This window comes from Mobula birostris, chromosome 25 (genome assembly GCF_030028105.1).
Source record: "Mobula birostris isolate sMobBir1 chromosome 25, sMobBir1.hap1, whole genome shotgun sequence".
Taxonomy (NCBI): domain Eukaryota; kingdom Metazoa; phylum Chordata; class Chondrichthyes; order Myliobatiformes; family Myliobatidae; genus Mobula; species Mobula birostris.
The window spans coordinates 60439306-60458415 of record NC_092394.1 but is presented as its reverse complement, the minus strand read 5'-3'; the positions used below and the strand labels follow the sequence as shown (position 1 = coordinate 60458415).

Here is a 19110-nt window from a genome sequence, read left to right as displayed (position 1 = left end):
GGATTCCCAAAGTAGATTGGGAAAACCAGGCCAGTACTGGACCTCAAGAGAGAGAATTTGTAGAATGACTCAGGGATTGCTTTTTAGAACAGCTTGTTGTTAAACCCACTTGGGGATTGGCTGTGCTGGATTGGGTGTTGTGCAATGATCCGGAGGTGATAAGAGAGCTTAAGGTTAAGGAACCCTTAGGAAACAGTGATCACAATGTGATCGAGTTCACTTTGAAATTTGAGAAGGAGAAACTAAATTCCAATGTGTTGGTATTACAATGGTATTACAATGGCATTAGAGGGGAATTGGCCAAAGTTGACTGGAAAGGGACACGAGTAGGAAGGACAGCAGAGCAGTAAAAGCTGGAGTTTCTAGGAAAAATGAGGGAAGTGCAAGACAGATATATTCCAAATAAGAAATTTTCGACTCGAAGAAGGGTACTTGTGGCTGACAAGTGAAGTCCGAGCCAAAGTAAAAGCAAAAGAGAGGGCATACAAAGAAGCCAAAGCTAGTGGGAAGATAGAGGATTGGGAAGCTTTTAAAAACTTACAGAAGGAAACTAAGATCATTAGGAAGGAAAAGGAGAATTATGAAAGGAAGCTTGTGAGTAATATCAAAGAAGATACTAAAAGCGAGTTGAGGGTAGATATAGGACTGATAGAAAATGACACTGGAAATATTGTAATGAGAGACGCAGAGATGGCAGAGGAACTGAATGCGTATTTTGCATCAGTCTTCACAGTGGAAGACATCTACAGTATACTGTACATTGAAGAGTGTCAGGGAGGTGAAGTATGTGCAGTGAAAATTATGATTGAGAAGGTGCTCAGGAAGCTTAATGGTCTGAAGGTGGACAAATCTCCTGGACCTGATGGAATGCACCCTCGGGTTCTGAAGGAAGTAGCTGGAGTGATTATGGAAGCATTAACAATGATCTTTCAAGAATTGATAGATTCTGGCATTGTACTGGATGTCTGGAAAATTGCAAATGTTACTCCGCTATTTAAGAAGGGTGAGAGGCAGCAGTAAGGAAACTATAGACCTGTTTGCCTGACATCAGTGGTTGAGAAGTTGTTGGGAAATCGATTGTTGGGGAATCGATTGTTGGGGATGAGATTATGGAGTACCTGGAGGCACATGTCAAGAGCATGGTTTCCTGAAAGGAAAATCCTGCTTGACAAACCTACTGCAATTTTTTGAGGAAATTACAAGCAGCGTAGACAAAGGAAGTGCAGTAGACCTGGTGTACTTGGATTTTCAGAAGGCTTTTGACAATGTGCCGCACATGAGGCTGCTCAGCAAGATAAGAGCCCATGGAATTACAGGGAAGTTACTAGCGTGGGTGGAGTATTGGCTGATCGGCAGTAAACAGAGTGGGAATAAAGAGATCCTATTCTCCTTGGCTGCAGTTACTAGTGGAATTGCACAGGAGTCATTGTTGGGACCTCTGCTTTTTACGATGCTTGTCAATGATTTGGACTATGGGATTAATGGATTTGTGGCTAAGTTCGCTGATGATACAAAGATAGGTGGAGGAAGATAGTGTTGAGGAAGCAGAGAGCCTGCAGAGAAAGTTTGATAGATTAGGGGAATGGGCAAAGAAGTGGCAAATAAAATAGAATGTTGGAAAGTATATGGTCATGCACTTTGGTGGAAGAAATAAATGGGCAGACTATTATTTAGATGGGGAGAGAATTCAAAATGCAGAGATGCAAAGTACTTGGGGGTCCTTGTGCAGGATACCCTAAAGGTTAACCTCCAGGTTGAGTTGGTTGTGAAGAAGGTGAATGCAATTTTGGCATTTATTTCTAGAGGTATAGAATATAAGAGCAGGGATGTGATGTTGAGGCTCTATAGAGCACTCGTGAGACCACACTTGGAGTATTGTGTGCAGTTTTGGGCTCCTTATTTTAGAAAGGATATACTGGGACTGGAGAGGGTTCAGAGAAGATTCACGAGAATGTTTCGAGGAATGAAAGGGTTACCATATGGGGAATGTCTGGCAGCTCTTGGGCTGTATTCCTTGGATTTCAGGAGAATGAGGGGGGATCTCATAGAAACATTCTGAATGTTAAAAGGCCTGAACAGATTTGGATCAGCCCATGATTGAATGAGAGAGCAGTCTCGATGGGCCAAATGGCCTGCTTCTGCTCCTATATCTTATGGTCTTATGTGAAGGATGTAAAAAAAATAAAGTCAGTTCAATTCAATTCAAATCTGTGCAAAGTGGTTCATGTATGGAAACAGGTTTGGTTATTCTGGACCATTTATTGTATTCTGTACAAAATTCTAAAATGGGCTATGCACATAATGTTATATCTATTATATGTTGAAATCATTAATGTTGCAACTTTCTACTCTAAGCATATGAAATCAGTATTAATGAAGAAATCAATTGAGAATTTACCAATACTGCCTGTTGTGCAAGTATCACCTGAAGGTGGCACCAGAATGCAGATACCATGTCATGGCAAGACCATAAGATACAGTGCTGATTGAAAAATATTCTCGACCATCACCAACAGGACATTAATTTTCTTGTTTTTAAGCCATTCCAGTAAAGCTTTTGCTTTATGCTTGGGGTCATTATCTTGCTGGAAAACAAATCTCCCAAGTCTGTAAGACATATGAGCTGAATTAGGCTTTGCAGCCCATCGAGACTGTTCTACCATTCCATCAAGGCTGATCCCGGATCCCTCTCAACCCCATACACCTGCATTCTCACCATATCCTTTGATGCTCTGACCAATCAGGAAACTATAAACTTCTGCTTTAAATATACCCATGACTTGGCCTCCACGGCAGTCTGTGGCAGAGCATTCCACAGAATCACTACTTTCTGGCTAAAATAGTTCTTCCTTACCTCTGTTCTAAAAAGTTGTCCCTCAGTTTTGAAGCTGTGCCCTCTAGTTCTGGATCCTCACTACATCTATCTTATCTAATCCTTTCAACATTCAGTAGGTTTGAATGAGATCTCCATGCATTCCTCTAAATTCCATTGACTACAGGTTCAAAGCTGCCAAATGGTCCTCATCTGTTAACCCCTTCATTCCTGGAATAATCTTTGTGAGTCTCCTCTGGACTCTCTCTAATGACAGCACATCCTTACTGACATATAGGGCCCAACACTATTGGCAGTGCTCCAATGCAGCCTGACTAGTGTCTTATAAAGGCTTAGCATTATCTCCTTGCTTTTATATTCTATTCCCCTTGAAATAAATGCCAATATTGCATTTGCCTTCTTTACCACAGACTCAACTTGTAAATTAACCTTCTGGGAGTCTTGCACAAGGATTCCCAAGTCCCTTTGCACCTCTGATGTTTGAATTTTCTCCTCATTTAGATAATAATCCACACCATTGTTCCTTTTATCAAAATGCATTATCATACATTTCTGCCAATTTTTTGCCCATTCTTCTAACTTGTTCAAGTCCTGCTGCAATTGCATTTCTTCCTCAGGACTATCTACTCCTCCACCTGTCTTCATATGATCCGCAGACTTTGCCACAGTTCCATTATCTAAATCATAAACAACCAATGTGAAAAGTAGCAGTCCCAATACTAGCCCCTGAGGAACATCACTAGTCACCGGCAGCCAACCAGAAAAGGCTCCCTTTATTTCCACTTGCCGCTTCCTGCCTGTTGTCCATTCTTCTATCCATGCCATTAGCTTTCCTGTAACTACTACTTCTGTGGGACATACCTATTCTGTGTCTTGTGAACTATTCCCAGAAACTTGAGCCACCTCTGCTCTGCCGTCATCCCTGCCAGTATCCTCTAATCCACCTAGGCAAGCTCCTCTCTCATGCTTCTGTAATTCCTTTTATTCTGTTACGATACTGATACATGTGACTTGTGCCTCTCCCTTTCAAATTGCTTTGAAACTCCCTTTTACTGGGTATCTCTGGAGATGCAGCCTGTTAGCCCCTCACTAACAGCCACTGGATTCCATAGCAAAGAACCCAGCTTTCGCCGGCTTCGTACATCTAGGGTGTATATGACTTTGGTCCCACCGTATCTGTGAGATCGGGATGTTTCACCCACCCAAACCCCGGTTTGTGTGAATGCTGTGTGATTTACTGCCCTGCAATAGCCTGTTGGTATGAAATAACAGATCGCCCACTGCATACAATTATAAAGAAATATATTTGTGAATGTTAACTTAACTGAAGTTAATAAAGAAAAGAAAGAAAAAAACCAAAAAAGGGCCCATTATTATTAAACAGTCAAATGTGTACAGGTTGGAGCTCAAATCTTCCAAAAGCCATATTCACCAATTCTCGGTCGACCTCCCACCTTGGCTCCATCGAATCGCGTTTCCCCACCAGATCGAATCCTACGATGGTTCTCTCCAGCGTCTTTTCTCTTCATCTTCCACTGACCAAATACCAAGACCCACCAACAGTGTCAGTCACAAAGCCGCTTCCCCAGCCTTCTTTAGAACTTTCTCCCCAGTCCACTCTCCTGATTGGATGGCCCACATTCCTAAGCATCCTTCATCTTTAACAGTAACCCAAACACTGCTTCTACAGAAACACCATTACATAAAATACCCTACCACATTAGCAGTTAAAACCTTTACCGGGGGCATTGCAGCAGTCTGAATTCAATCGTACTATGATCACTGACTCCTAAGGGTTCCGTTACGTTAAGCTCCCTAATAAGATCTGGATTATTACACAGTACCCAATCTAAGGTGGCCTTTCCCCAAGTAGGCTCAAGCAGAAGCTGCTCTAAAAAGCCATCTTGTTGGCATTCAACAAAATCCCTCTCACGATCCGACACTAACCTGATTTTCCCAATCCCCTTGCACATTGAAGTCCCCCATTACAATTGTGTTATTACTCTTATTACATGCTTTTTACAGCTCACTTTGCAATCTTAACCCCATATCTTGGAAATTTGGAAACCTATATATGATTTCCCATAATGGTTTTTCTACCCTTGCAGTTTTTCCACCTACATTCTCTGACCTTATGTCACCTCTTTCTAAAGATGCAATTCCATCTTTTACCAACAGAGCCACACCACCGCCTATGCCTTCCTGCCTGTCCTTTCGAGACAGAGTATATCCTTTGATGTTAAGCTCCCACTGCGGCCTTCTTCCAGACATGACTCAGTGATGCCCACAACATCATATCGACCAATCTTGAATTGCGCCACCAGTTCATCCACTTTATTCTGAATGTTACGCACATTTAAATACTGCACCATCAGTCCTGCATTCTTCGCCCTTTTGAATTTTGCCTCTGTGGTAAAATTTAACTCTTTGCTTATCTGAATTTGTATCCAGTCATTGGCTTGTCCTTCCTTACCTTCATGTTACACCCGTCATCTACTTGTGAACCAGCTGGCTCCCATCCCTCTGCCATATTAGTTTAAGCCACTCCAAACAGCCCTAGTAAACCTGCCCACAAGAATATTGGGCCCTCTCAGATTTAAGTGCAAGCCGTCCCTTTTGTACAGGTCACAATTATCCAGAAATCTGGATCCCTGCCCCCTGTTCCAATTCTTCAGCCATGCATTTATCTGCCACCTCATTTCTATTTCTACCCTCACCTGCAAACTGCATCAGGTTTTTTCTCCAGGATTTCCCAGTGTTTTGCTGCATTCATTTAACCCTCTTCCTTCACAAACCTTCCTGGGCCTGCTGCAGTGAAGCATCCCCACAGTATGATGCAGCCACCACCATGCTTCAATGTAGGGATGGTGTGTTTTTGATGATGTGCAGTGTTTGGTGTATGCCAAACATAGCATTTAGTCTGATGGCCAAGAAGCTCAATTTTGGTTTCTTCAGACCACAGAACCTTCTTCCTGCTGATTTCAGAGTCTCCCACATGCCTTCAGATAAACTCTATCCAAGATTTCATGTGAGGTTTTTTTTTTTTTAACCAACAGTGGCTTTCTCTTTGCCACTCCCCATAAAGCTATGACTGGTGAAGCACCTGGGCAATAGTTATATGCGCAGCCTCTCCCATCTCAGCCACTAAAGCTTATAACTCCTGAATTGTTGTAGGTCTCTTGGTGGTCTCCCTCACTAGTCCCCTTCTTCAGTCACTGTTTTTGAGGATGGCCTGCTCTAGGCAGATTTACAGTTATGCTATATTCTTTCCATTTCTTGATTGACTTGACTGTACCCCAAAGATATTCAGTGACTTGGAAATCTTCTTGTATCCATCTCCTGATTTATGCTTTTCAATAACTTTTTTGTGGAGTTGCTTGGAGTGTTGTTTTGTCTTCATGATGTGGTTTTGCCAGACTACTGACTCACCAGCAGTTGGACCTTCTAGATACAGGTGTATTTTTACTACAATCAACTGAAACACCTTGACTGCACACAGGTGATTTCAATTTAATTAATTATATGACTTCTAAAAGCAATTGGCTGCACCAGTGATTATATCATCACGTCCCCCAAGGGTTCTTTTACCTTAAGCTCTGTAATCAATTCCAGTACATTACACACATCCAATCCAGAATAGCTGATCCCCTGGAGGGCTCAACTTATGAGTAGCTCTGAAAAGCCATCACGTAGGCATTCTAGATATACCCCTCTTGGTATCCAGCACCAATCTGATTTTTCCAATCTACCTTCATATTGAACTGCCCCATGACTAACATTGCCCTTTTGACATGCATTTTCTATGTCCTGTTGTAATTTGTAGACCACTTCATTACTATTATTTGGGGGTGTATTTGTAACTTTTTTTACCTTTGCAGTTTCTTAGCTCCATCCACAATGATTCAACACCTTCTGACCTATGTCAGCTCCTTCTAATGATTTAATTTCATTTTTACCACCAGAGCCACGACGTGCCCTCTGCATACCTGCCTGTGTCCTGTCGATGCAATGTGTATCCTTGAATGTTAAGCTCCCAGCTATAATCTTCTTTCAGCCATGATTCAGTGACACCTAGAGCATCATACATGCCAATCTCTATCTATGCTACAAGCTCATCTACCTTATTCTGTATACTGTGCACATTCAAATAAAACACCTTCAGTTCTGTATTCACCCTTATCAATTTTGTCTCCCTTTTACATTACAACTCATCCTGTTGACTCCCATATTGCCCTGTCATCAGCCTCTCCTTTCTTGGAGTCTCACTACACATTGCCTTTGTTTGTAAACCAGCCACCTCATCCTTCGGTGCTCACCCTCCTCCTAAGTTAGTTTAAACCCTCCTGAAAAACTCTTGTCAACAACTTCAAGGATATTGGACCCCCTTGCGCTCAGGTGTAACCCCTTACCTATTGTGCAAGTCATATCTTTCCCAGAAGATATCCCAATGATCCATTAATCTGAACCCTGCACCCTACAGCAATTCCTCAGCCATACATTCACCAGCCAAGTCATCCTATTAATACTCTCTCTGGCATGTGGCATAGGCAGCAATCTAGAGATTACTACCCTGGAGGTCCTCTTTTTTTTAAGCTTTCTACCTAGCTCCCTAAAATCTCTCTTCAAGACCTCCTGAGATGCACCAAAACTTCTGGTTGCTCACCCTTGACTTGAGAATACCATGTATCCTGTTGTATCTGTGCACAATTACATATCAATTAAATAAAAACATGGAGATGGGGGTGGGGAGAAGGGCAGTGGGAGGGAGAACAATGGTGCTAAGGAGGTGGAGTAAAAGAAATGAATCCATATATTACACCTCCTCCCTCTTTAGATTAATGCAACATAAAATTGTATATGTATAAAACATTAAATTTCACTTTCATAAACCCATATTCCAAATAAACATGCTTTCACAATAACAGTCCATAACTAACTTCACAGTTCTAAAGGTTCAGTCTTTTAGGTGGTGCTCTGATTCTTTCATAATAGCGCCTCTAAACCTGTGGAGTGGCATCAGGTATGGCAGGTGTCTTGTCTAAGACAGAGTTCTTGGTTTCTGGTGTAACGTTGCTGTCAGTAACATCATCACTGAGGGGTAAGTCTGGTTACTGTAATGTGTCCGATTTGTTGGATGCAGTCAACTTGGGAGCGTTCTTCAGTTGAGCATCCATTATTTTGTCCACATGTCATCTCCATGTCTGATCTCCAACATCCACCGTGTACATCAGTGGTCCAGTTGTTGTTGGTATCCTACTGGATGTTCACTTGTCTTCTTGGTAATCACACACTAGGACTTCCTGTCCAATCTCGAAGCTCCTGGCTGTTTCACTTCACAATTGGCTGAACTATTTATTCTGTACTTCCATCCGTAGATCTGGTTTCAGGAGGCATATGTGAGATCTCAGATTCCTGTTCATGAACACAAAAAGGTTTCCGATACACAAAAAGGAAATTGTCCACCTTATGTTGTAGAGAAATGTCCTCCTTATCCATAGCTTTAATGGACTTCTTGAAGGTTTGGATAAACTTTTCAGCAAGCCCATTTGTTACTGAGTGGAGAGGAGCTGACTTGAAATGTCTGATGCCATTTTTCTTCATGATGTATGTTATGGTCAGTTGTCACTTACAATTTGTTCTGGTAAGTCATTTCTGGCAAAGATAGTCCTCAGAACGGAGACAGTCTTTGGTGAGGCGGTTGACTTCATTGGTATAACCTCAGGCCACTTTGAGTATCCACAGCAATTAGGAACATGGAGTCCATGAATGTCCCAGCAAAGTCAATGTGAAGAAGTCCACTCCCATGGGTGTAACAGTGCCTGTGGGGGTGCATTTTGAACTTTTTGGCATTCCGTACAGCTTTTGGCCAAGTTTTCAATCTGTCTATCTATTCCTGGCCAGTACACATTGTTCTGGCCGAGACTATTCATCTTGACTGTACCCAAGTGTCCTTCATACAGATTCCCTAACACTCTGGTATGCAGCTTAGAGGGAACCACAACACGAGATCCACACATCACTATTCTTTGACATAGTGACAGTTGGTCTAGTCTCACTGAGAACTCTGGAAACATAGGGTTACCATGAGCTGGCCATCCTTGCATTGTGATTTAGTAGACTTTTGACAATGTCAAGTCATTCCTTGTTTCCCTTTATATTTCAGAGTTTGTTACCGGCAACTGGTCCACCAATGTATGAAAACTTTTGTTCAGTTGCCAGTACTGGAAGATGAGACAAGCCATGTTGTTTGGTAGCCGTGAACTCTATGTCATAAGAATGGGCTCTTAGGAATAGTGCCCAACATTGTAACCAGGTAGTAGTCATCACTGGAATTCACTTCCTGAGATTAAAAATGAACGCAAGGGGCTGGTGATCTGTCACTAGCATAAACTTTTGTCTGTAGAGATAGAGGTGGAACAACTTTATTCCTCAGACTGAGGGCCTCTCAGTTAATTTGTGTATAGTTGCATTCTGCACTCATCGGTGATCTTGAAGCAAGTGCAATCGGGCGTTCAGATCCATCTTTCATAATATGTGATAAAACAGCTCCAATGCCATAAGGGGACATATTGCACGCCAGTCTGATGGGCAGGGATTGGTCATAATGGGTGAGCAGTTTATCGGATGTTATTAGTTTCTTTGTTTCCTTGAATGCTTTTACATTTCATTCTGACCACTCCCATGTTGTTCCTGTCTGTAACAGTGCTTTCAATGGATGCAGCACTGTAACAATGTTTGGGAGAAACCGGTGTAGTAGTTTACAAGGCCCAAGTACAACCGGAGTTCTGACACATTTTCCAGTTTGTGTGCCTGTAGCACTGTTTCAATCTTCTTTTGTGACTTATGTAAGCCATGCTTGTCAATGACATGTCCACAATGTGAGATTTCATTCTTGAGAAGCTCACATTTCTCTTTCTTTTGCACGCAGACCATACTCACTCAGCCTGGTAAGCACTTTACCAAGGATCTGGAGGTGCTCTTCATCATTTTTGCCAAATCAATGATGTCATCAAGGTAACATTGTGTTCCTGGGATACCCTGGAGCACTTGGTCCATTGCTCTTTGCAAATTGCGATGCCAAAGACCAGATGATTGTACTGGAACAGTCCCTTGTGAGTGTGGATTGTGAGGAACTTCCTGCTTGACTCCTCAATCTGCATTTACAGATAGGCTTGTGACAAGTCAATCTTTGAAAACCTCTCCCTGCCTGCCGGAGATGCAAGAATGTCTTCTATTCATGGCAGGGGATACTGCACAGTACGCAGCACTGGGTTGATATTCACCTTGAAATCCCCACATATGCGAATGGCTCTGGCCTTCCCTTTCTTGATCACCAGGACAATGGCCGTGGTCCAACCGCTCCACTCATTCTTGGAGAGAATTCCAGACGCCTCCAAGCTCTGCAGTTCAGCATCCACTTTAGGACATAGTGCATAAAGCACTGGACGTGCTCTATGGACTCTTGGTGTTGCTGCTTCATCCGGTTCAATTCTGGACTTCATGCCTTTCAGTTTACCAATACCCTTCTCAAATATCTTCTCATTAGCATTAAGCAGCTATGACGGTCTCTGGTTAATGCTGCCATTGGGGCTGCTGTTTCCTGTTTTGATGTCACATTAACAACTTTGATTGAGTGCAAGTCTGGTTGGATTTTTCTCAACCACTCACACCCGAAAAGTGCTGGCCCTCCACTTTTCAATACATAAAGCTGTAACTGAGATGTCTGGCCTCCATACGTCACATTTACTTTCAGTTTGCCTTTGGGAGACGCTTTTTCACCAGTGTAGGTCTTTAGCATCACTGAAGTCTTCTCTAATGGTATCTTAATCTGTTGTAGTCAGCCCCTGGAATTATAGACAAAGCTGATGCTGTAGCCTGCTCCCTTTTCAGTTTTACACCAGACACATCTGTTGTGGTCTAGGTGATATTGTGATCTGCTTCAGTTATATTATGCAGTCCCAGACATGACAGTTCACCTTTGTCAGACTCTGTTGTTTGATTCTGTTTTACATTTGGTAACTTCATGCATTTGCTTAGTTTTGTGTTTGAGACTTCTCACTCTTGTGCTTTTTGTCTGCCTTGTACATTCTCTCTATGTAACCTTGTCTGTGATACTTTCTGCTTTCTTTGAACCAACAGTCATTTGCACCATGGGAGGATTTGCCACATCAATAACATCTTTGGATTTTTGCACCTTTCAGGGACATTTTGTGCAGTTCACTTTCTAACCTCTTTTTCTGTAGTTCTGCTGCATTCTTTACTGCAGTCTCCAATGATATTGCAATGGTTAATGCACGTTCTAAGGTTAGGTGTCTTTCGTACAGTAGCCTCTTTTGAGTGCATTGACTATGCATGCCAAATACAAACCTGTCCCTTAATGCATCAGAAAGTTCATCTGTAAAGCCACAGTACTTGGAAAGTTTGCTCAGTTCTGCAATGTATTCAGAAATACTTTCATTTTTTGACTGGTTCCTTTTGTAAAACCTAAATCTCTCAGCTATTACCGGTGGTTTAGAGCTCAAGTGATTTTGTAAAATTATAATAATTTCATCGAATGTTTTGCTTGCTGGCTTTGCAGGGCTTATTAGGATGCATAAGATACTGTACGTCCTTGCACCCATTAAGCTAAGAAGCATAGGGACATTGTTTTGTGTTAAAATACAGTTCCACCTTCTCCATGTACGACTCCTATCCTTTATCAGCACTATAAAATTCATCATTTTTTCTGACTGGAGCCATCGCCGCATTATTTTCACTTTAAATTCAGCACTTCTTTCACTGTTTCCTTCTTGTGCTGTTTAACTCTCGCTGTTTTGTCCTGTAACTGTCAGTGCAGTTTGTGATATTTTCTGACATTCAGGTTCGTAAGCATCACCAATTTATTGTGGCTGTGTACAACTACATATCAAAAGCACATGTGCAAGAGGTGGCTTTATCTGGTCTATTAACGTGAAAGTGAGATAGCAATGCAATTACTTAGACAACAGCACATGCGCAGACAACAGAAAAATTATGTAGTGCTATGGGAGATGGGGGAGTCATTGCTTTAAAGGAAGTATACCCATACGTTACAGACCCAACCTGAGATATCCCTAATCCTGATACCAGGGAGGCAACACACCATCCAAGTATCTCCATCACACCCACAGAACCTTGTCTCTGTTCCTCTGACTATGGAATCACCTATCAACACTGCAGTCCTCTTCACCCCTCTACTCTTCTGAGACACAGTGCCAAGACCTGGTCACTGTGGCTCCCTCCTAGTAGATCATCCCCCTCAACAACATCTAGAGTTGTATACTTATTATTGAGGGGAATGGCTACAGGTGTACTCTGCACTGGTGTGCAGTTCCCCTCCTCCTCTTGAAAGTCACCCAGTTACCTGTCTCCTGCAATCTAACAGTGACCACCTCCCTGTAGCTCTTATCTGACACCTCCTCATTCTCTTGTACGAATCGAAGGTCATCAAGCTGCAGCTCCAGTTCGCTTAGGAACTGCAGCCTGGTGCATTTGGTGCAGTTGTGTTTATCTGGGAGACTGGTCTCGCAGACATCCCACATCCCACACAGAGTACAAAAGCCTGGCCTGGAGCCATTATCACTACACTACTATGCCCTAACAGATGAGGAATAAACAAATCAGGACCAAATGAGGACCTTGGTCAGACCTCACTTGGAGTACTGTGCTCAGTTCTGGTCGCCTCACTACAGGAAGGATGTGGAAACCATAGAAAGGGTGCAGAAGAGATTTACAAGGACGTTGCCTGGATTGGGGAGCATGCCTTATGAAAACAGGTTGAGTGAACTCGGCCTTTTCTCCTTGGAGCGACTGAGGATGAGGGGGTGACCTGATAGAGGTGTATAAGATGATGGGAGGCATTGATCGTGTGGATAGTCAGAGGCTTTTTCCAGGGCTGAAATGGCTGCCACAAGAGGGCACAGGTTTAAGGTGCTTGGGAGTTGGTACACAGGAGATGTCAGGGTTAAGTTTTTAACACAGAGTGGTGAGTGCGTGGAATGGGCTGCCGGCAACTGTGGTGGAGGTGGATACGATAGGGTCTTTTAAGAGACTTTTGGATAGGTACATGGAGCTTAGAAAAATAGAGAGCTATGGGTAACCGTAGTCATTTCTGAGGTAAGGACATGTTTGGCACAACTTTGTGAGCCGAAGAGCCTGTATTGTGCAGTGTGTTTTCTATTTTTAAATCAGAACAGAAAGAGAGAAATTAACAAGATACTTTACCTCACCCAAGCCTGATCTCACCTCAGCCTGATGAGTCAAAGCAAGTCTAAACTGGTATGCCTATATCATTTACCATCGGATTTCTGAACCCTCCTTGATCACCACCTCACTACTTTTGTTCTTTTTTGCACTACTTAATTTTTTTTTATATTTCTTTTTGTAATTTATGGTATATTTTATTCATTGCACTGTACTGCTGCCACAAAACAATAAATTTCATAACGTATGTCAGTGATAATTGTCACGTACCCCGTGACGGGTTAAAGAACCAGCGGAAATAGAAAACACTTTGGAGTCTGGTATTGCTATTCACTAATACTATTTATTAGTAACTACACAATGCAGTCATATATAACTAGATAAATCAAACAAGTTAGCAGTGTTACGTGTATATATGTGTGCAAATATAACTCCCAAACTATTGACTATAAAGTACAAGGCTTAGAGTCTTGAGATGGTAAAGTATGAAAGTTCAGTTCATCCACGGAATAGGTGATGAGAGAGAGATATTTGTAATCCAGGGTAAATGTCGAGAGGAGGCAATTACATCGATATTCCACAGATTCCCCGACAGCAATACAGAATAACAATAGTAGTAGGTTTTATCTCCGAAGTTGTTCCACTCCACACACGAAGTATCACCAACAGTGATCTGCAACGAATTTCCTTTCAACACAAGTGGTACCACACCCGAATTCAGCTACTGGCCATTCCAAAGTGGTGGCCACAGGATATAAACAGAATCCACATATGGATGATCCCCAATAGTAGTCTATCACTAAGGGAACCAACCCCAAACACAATGTGATAGCCACTTATCCAGTTCCACGACATACGAAGTACAGTGATTTGCCACAGGGGTGCCTTTCTTCAGTGAACTACCACACCCAAACAAGCATAACACATAAGTGGTATTCACAAAGGTACTCCCCTCACCAGAGAACCCACTCTTGTGGATTAACTACGTGACAGTCACACCTTCGTATTCAAATGGAACTCAAACTCACCTTTACGGGCTACTTAGAGCGAGAGTCCAAACAGTGACCCCTTTGTCACTAGGTTTCTTCTGTTTCAAACCTTCCTCTCCCCTCTTCTCTTCCTTTAAAGTTACCAAATGTGACCACAACAAAGGGACTGTTTTCTGTGCTGGAGTTATCAACCCAGGCAAGGGTTGGACACACGAATAACTCCCCACTGTGAGAGCCACTGATCGATCCTCCTGATCAATCCTCCAAAAACCCACCTTTCTGTGGGCACAACAAAGCTCATCCAGTGTCCAAAACCATGTGTCTGTGAGTCTATCAGCTGACCTTCTATTTATCTCATCATGCTGAACACCAGCTGTCCATCAAGTAGCTCCTCAATTCTCTCTCTGTAAGAACACGAAGCTGGCAGTGCCTTGCAAAAGTGTAAACATGCTGCAGAGAAACCATAACGCTATCTCGAAGCAGTCTTTGCCTCTCTCTCACTTTTTAATAGGTGCTTGTGTTGAACAACTCTCTCTCTCTCTCTCTCTCTCTCTCTCTTTTTAAAGGTATAGTCCATAAAAAATATGACCCCTAGGGGTACATAACATAATAAACCTGATTTTATTCTGGTGAGTATATGGAACAAGCTGCTCTCGGAAGCTGAGGAGGCGGGTGCAATTCCAATGAATAGAAAAGGACAGAAGGCCAATGGACTAAATGCAGGCAAATGGGAAAAGTCAGAAGGGCATTTTGTTTGGCATTGATATGAGCTGCCGTGTAACTCTATGGTGCTATGAAAAGGAGAAATTTCTCCATTTAGAGAGTTTTGAAACTTATCATGGTGGTGCAGTTCTATCAAGGAGAATGTTCACAATTAAGATTAATGCACTTTTGGGCACTGATCAAGCAACCTGCTGATTGGGCTGGCATGAGAGCTTGTTGATCAGCTATGATCCTGTTGGTACATGCTCAGTTGACAGTATAATCTGATCTTGCATCTGTTTATGTCCTTGTCTCCTTATGTCCTTTCCCCTTGCTGTCTTTCTCTACTTCCTACTCTCTCTGGTTCATTCTTTTTCCCTTTCTTACTTTTCATCCTGACTCACTAACCACACTTGACCTGAGTACTCTGCAAAGTGTTTGTTATCTACAATGGCATGGGATACCAGTTATAAAATTTAATGGATTCACTGAATTCACTTATTAGAGGTTTTTCCACTTGTGAGTGCTCTAGCCAGAATATATTGTGCAATTATTGCTCTGTGAGTTCACTGGTGAATGATAATGTGAAGTAGTTCTGCGGCCACACATTTGTCTAATGCCTGATCTTAGATCATACAGTAGCATTTTACTGGTTTATTCAAGCAAGTGGCCTTATTGTCATATCACAAAAAGATGACTGGCAATTTTTCAAACAAGGTGCTTTAACTTTGAAGATATTGCAGTTTAACTGTTTGCATGGTCCACAGAGCCATACAATATTGCCACCAGACCTCAGACAAACACAGGGCCCAGTACTAAGCCCTACATTGTTGGAAATTTTAATGCGTTAGAATATTTGGTTTGGGTTCCCTTTTTATTGCACATGTGGATGTTATGTTGCACAGGTCTTCAAGCTGTTGGCAAACCAGTAGGAGATTTTTCCAGAAGTTAGACAAACTGATTATTCATTCTCTGTGCAAAATAGCTGCTGCTATATGGAAATAGTTGCAATAAACTCATTAATGCTGAGGGAATCACAGAGATATCCTGCTAAGCTATCAAATAAACTTAAATGTATTTATTTTTCCACTTTATAACTCTTCATTTATGCTAGCGTTCATTAGCTTCTCCCCTTGCTAGAGAGAAGTGGTTTCCTCCAATAAATCTTGTGAAACATTACCCACTGGATGCCTTTTCATCTGACTGAGGAAGGCCTAGCTTTCGCCTGTAGCCCCTTCATTATCAGCCACTGACACTTAGATTAGATTATGAGATTATATGACTTTCAGACTTGCCTTCAAAATTGCAATTTCTTTTCAGGTTCCTACCTTAAAACCTTACAGCTAAGTAATACAAAAAATAAAATCCTGCAGACACTATTAGTTTAACACCCTGAGAGAAATTGCAGCCAATAAACAACTGGTCAGGCAGCATATGTGTAGAGAGAAATAGAGTTAATATTTTAGGTTCTGCCCTTTTATTTGTTTCCCTTCCTACAGATGCTACCTGACTTGCTGAATATTTCCGGATTTTCTATTTATGTTTGAGGTTAATTAGTAGTTTGTGTACATGTGGGTGTGATGTGTAATTTTACCTTACTTTTAGATGCTACTGGATCACAGGCACTGTCTTGAGCTTTCTGTGAATGCTTGAAGATACTGTACCGCAGAATGTTTTGTAGGATTGCACTGAGATAATACCAAAGTTGTCTCAGTATTGTACTGTTCATGGACCTTTCCGATGGTGAAGAAACTGGTCCTAAATTGTTGAGTGTGGGTCTTCAGGTTCCTCTACCTCCTCCCTTATGTCTTTGTCTTTATACATTGTCTTCGTATAACATCTGCATGACTTAACAAGTTCTCCTTCTCTGGTCAGACCAGTTCTTTTTGATTATTTTACTGAGTTTCATCTGTAAGTACTAGCCGTGGTTCAGCCTGCAATATTCTTTCCTCTATTTCAGAAGGTTTATGATTTGTTCCATTTCGGAGATGTTCCAATGGAGTATAAAGTATGTGGCACTGTCAGAAGTGCCACAGTCTGAATAAGGAGTTAAACAGAGCCACCTCACAAGGCGGAAGGTCCCGATGGAGTACCTGGTAAGGCTCTAAAAACCTGTGCCAATCAACTAGTGGGTGTATTCAAGGACATTTTCAACCTCTGACTGCTACTGGCAGAAGTTCCCACTTGCTTCAAAAAGGCAACAATTATAGCAGTGCCTAAGAAGAATAATATGGGCTGCCTTAATGACTATCACCCGGTAGCACTCACATCGACAGTGATGAAATGCTTTGAGAGGTTGGGCATGACTAGACTGAACTCCTGCCTCAGCAAGGACCTGGACCCATTGCAATTTGCCTACCGCCAGGTCAACAGCAGACGCAATCTCAATGGCTCTCCACACGGCTTTAGACCACTTGGACAACACAAACACCCACGTCAGGACACTGTTCGTCGACTAAAGCTTAGCATTTAATACCATCATTCCCACGATCCTGATTGAGGAATTGAAGAACCTGGGCCTCCGTACCGCCCTCTGCAATTGGATCCTCGACTTCTTAACTGGAAGACCACAATCTGTGCGAATTGGTGATAACATATCCTCCTTGCTGACAATCAACACTGGCGCACCTCAGGAGTGTGTGCTTAGCCCACTGCTCTACTCTCTATATACACATGACTGTGTGGCTAGGCATAGCTTAAATACCATCTATAAATTTGCTGACAATACAACTATTATGGGTAGAAACTCAGGTGGTGACAAGAGGAGAATTTCAGATGGTGATGAGAGGGCGTACAGGAGTGAGATATGCCAACTAGTGGAATGGTGCCACAGCAACAACCTGGCACTCAACGTCAATAAGACGAAAGAACTGATTGTGGACTTCAGGAAGGGTAAGACGAAGGAACACATACCAATCTTCATAGAGGAATCAGAAGTGGAGAGAGTGAGCAGCTTCAAGTTCCTGGGTGTCAAGATCTCTGAGGATCTAATCTGGTCTCAGCATATCGATGTAGTTATAAAGAAGGCAAGACAGTAGCTATACTTTATTAGGAGTTTAAAGAGATCTGGCATGTCAACAAATACACTCAAAAACTTCTATAGATGTACCATGGAGAGCATTCTGATAGGCTGCATCACTGTCTGGTATGGAGGGGCTACTGCACAGGACCGAAAGAAGCTTCAGAAGGTTGTAAATCTAGTCAGTTCCATCTTGGGCACTACCCTACAAAGTACCCAGGACATCTTTAGGGAGCAGTGTCTCAGAAAGGCAGCGTCCATTATTAAGGACCTCCAGCACCCAGGGCATACCCTTTTCTCACTGTTACCATCAGGTAGGAGGTACAGAAGCCTGAAGGCACGCACTGAGTGATTCAGGAACAGCTTCTTCCCCTCTGCCATCCGATTCCTAAATGGACATTGAAGCTATGGACACTATCTCTCTTTTTAAAACAAAAACACAGTATTTCTGTTTTCGCACATTTTAAAAAATCTATTCAATATACATAATCGATTTAATTGTTTATTATTATTATTTTTAAATTTTATTTATTATTTTTTCTCTGCTAGATAATGTATTGCATTGAACTGCTGCTGCTAAGTTAACAAATTTCATGTCACATGCCAGTGATAATAAACCTGATTCTGATTCTGATTCTGACAAAATTTCTTATGCTTCTTAGAAATGAACTGCCTTCAGTGTTCAGGCCAGTATTCAGGGAAATAGGTGATCAAGTTGTCATCAGTGTACAGTTTGTGGGTGTGATCTTTTGGCAAAATTACTAGCTGCATGTCCTACGTTAGAACAATGACTACATTTTAATAAACACATAAACTGTACCGTGCTACATTATGTAAGACTTCCCTTTATTTTGTACCTGGAAATCATGCTTCTTTATTTTAATCCATTATGTAATTTTCTCCATTGAAGATAGATAATGCCTGGGGAACTAATGTTCAGAAAAGACTGGTGTTTGCTCTTTTTCCCTACGGAACACCACAGATTCACGTATCAGCCTTGCAATGGGGCTCTGGTGATCTTCGCTGTATTGTTCCAATTTTAGTATGTGCTAGCTGATGCAAGCAATTAAGGGGGGGTGAAAACACACTACTGATTTCTCATGTTGATGGTTGCTCAGGGTGTGGATCAGTACCTTGGACTACTTGTGAAACTTTGGCATGCAGCTTTGATACTTAGGTGATTCATAGCTGCTTTCTCTGACTCAGAGAATATAGAATCTCGGTGTTGTTAGGAGCTTGAGCAGAACTTAAGGCCCAGTGTCTCATCAATCAGCAAGAACAAGCTGAAGGGAAACCAGAGGAAGAGACGGGGCAGTGGGATTTGAAAAAGTTAGGGATATAGTTAT

At 42.1% G+C, this 19110-nt stretch overlaps 1 protein-coding gene and 1 non-coding gene across 4 annotated transcripts in view; one reads left to right on the top strand and one right to left on the bottom strand.

The window, feature by feature from the left end:
• cabin1 (calcineurin binding protein 1) overlaps positions 1–19110 on the top strand; it is a 667425-nt gene that overhangs the window by 376938 nt on the left and 271377 nt on the right. The gene's annotated exons all lie outside the window — the stretch shown is intronic.
• On the bottom strand, positions 18725–18828 carry LOC140187927 (U6 spliceosomal RNA). Its single transcript, XR_011883180.1, has one exon. It is a non-coding gene; the product is annotated as a U6 spliceosomal RNA (small nuclear RNA).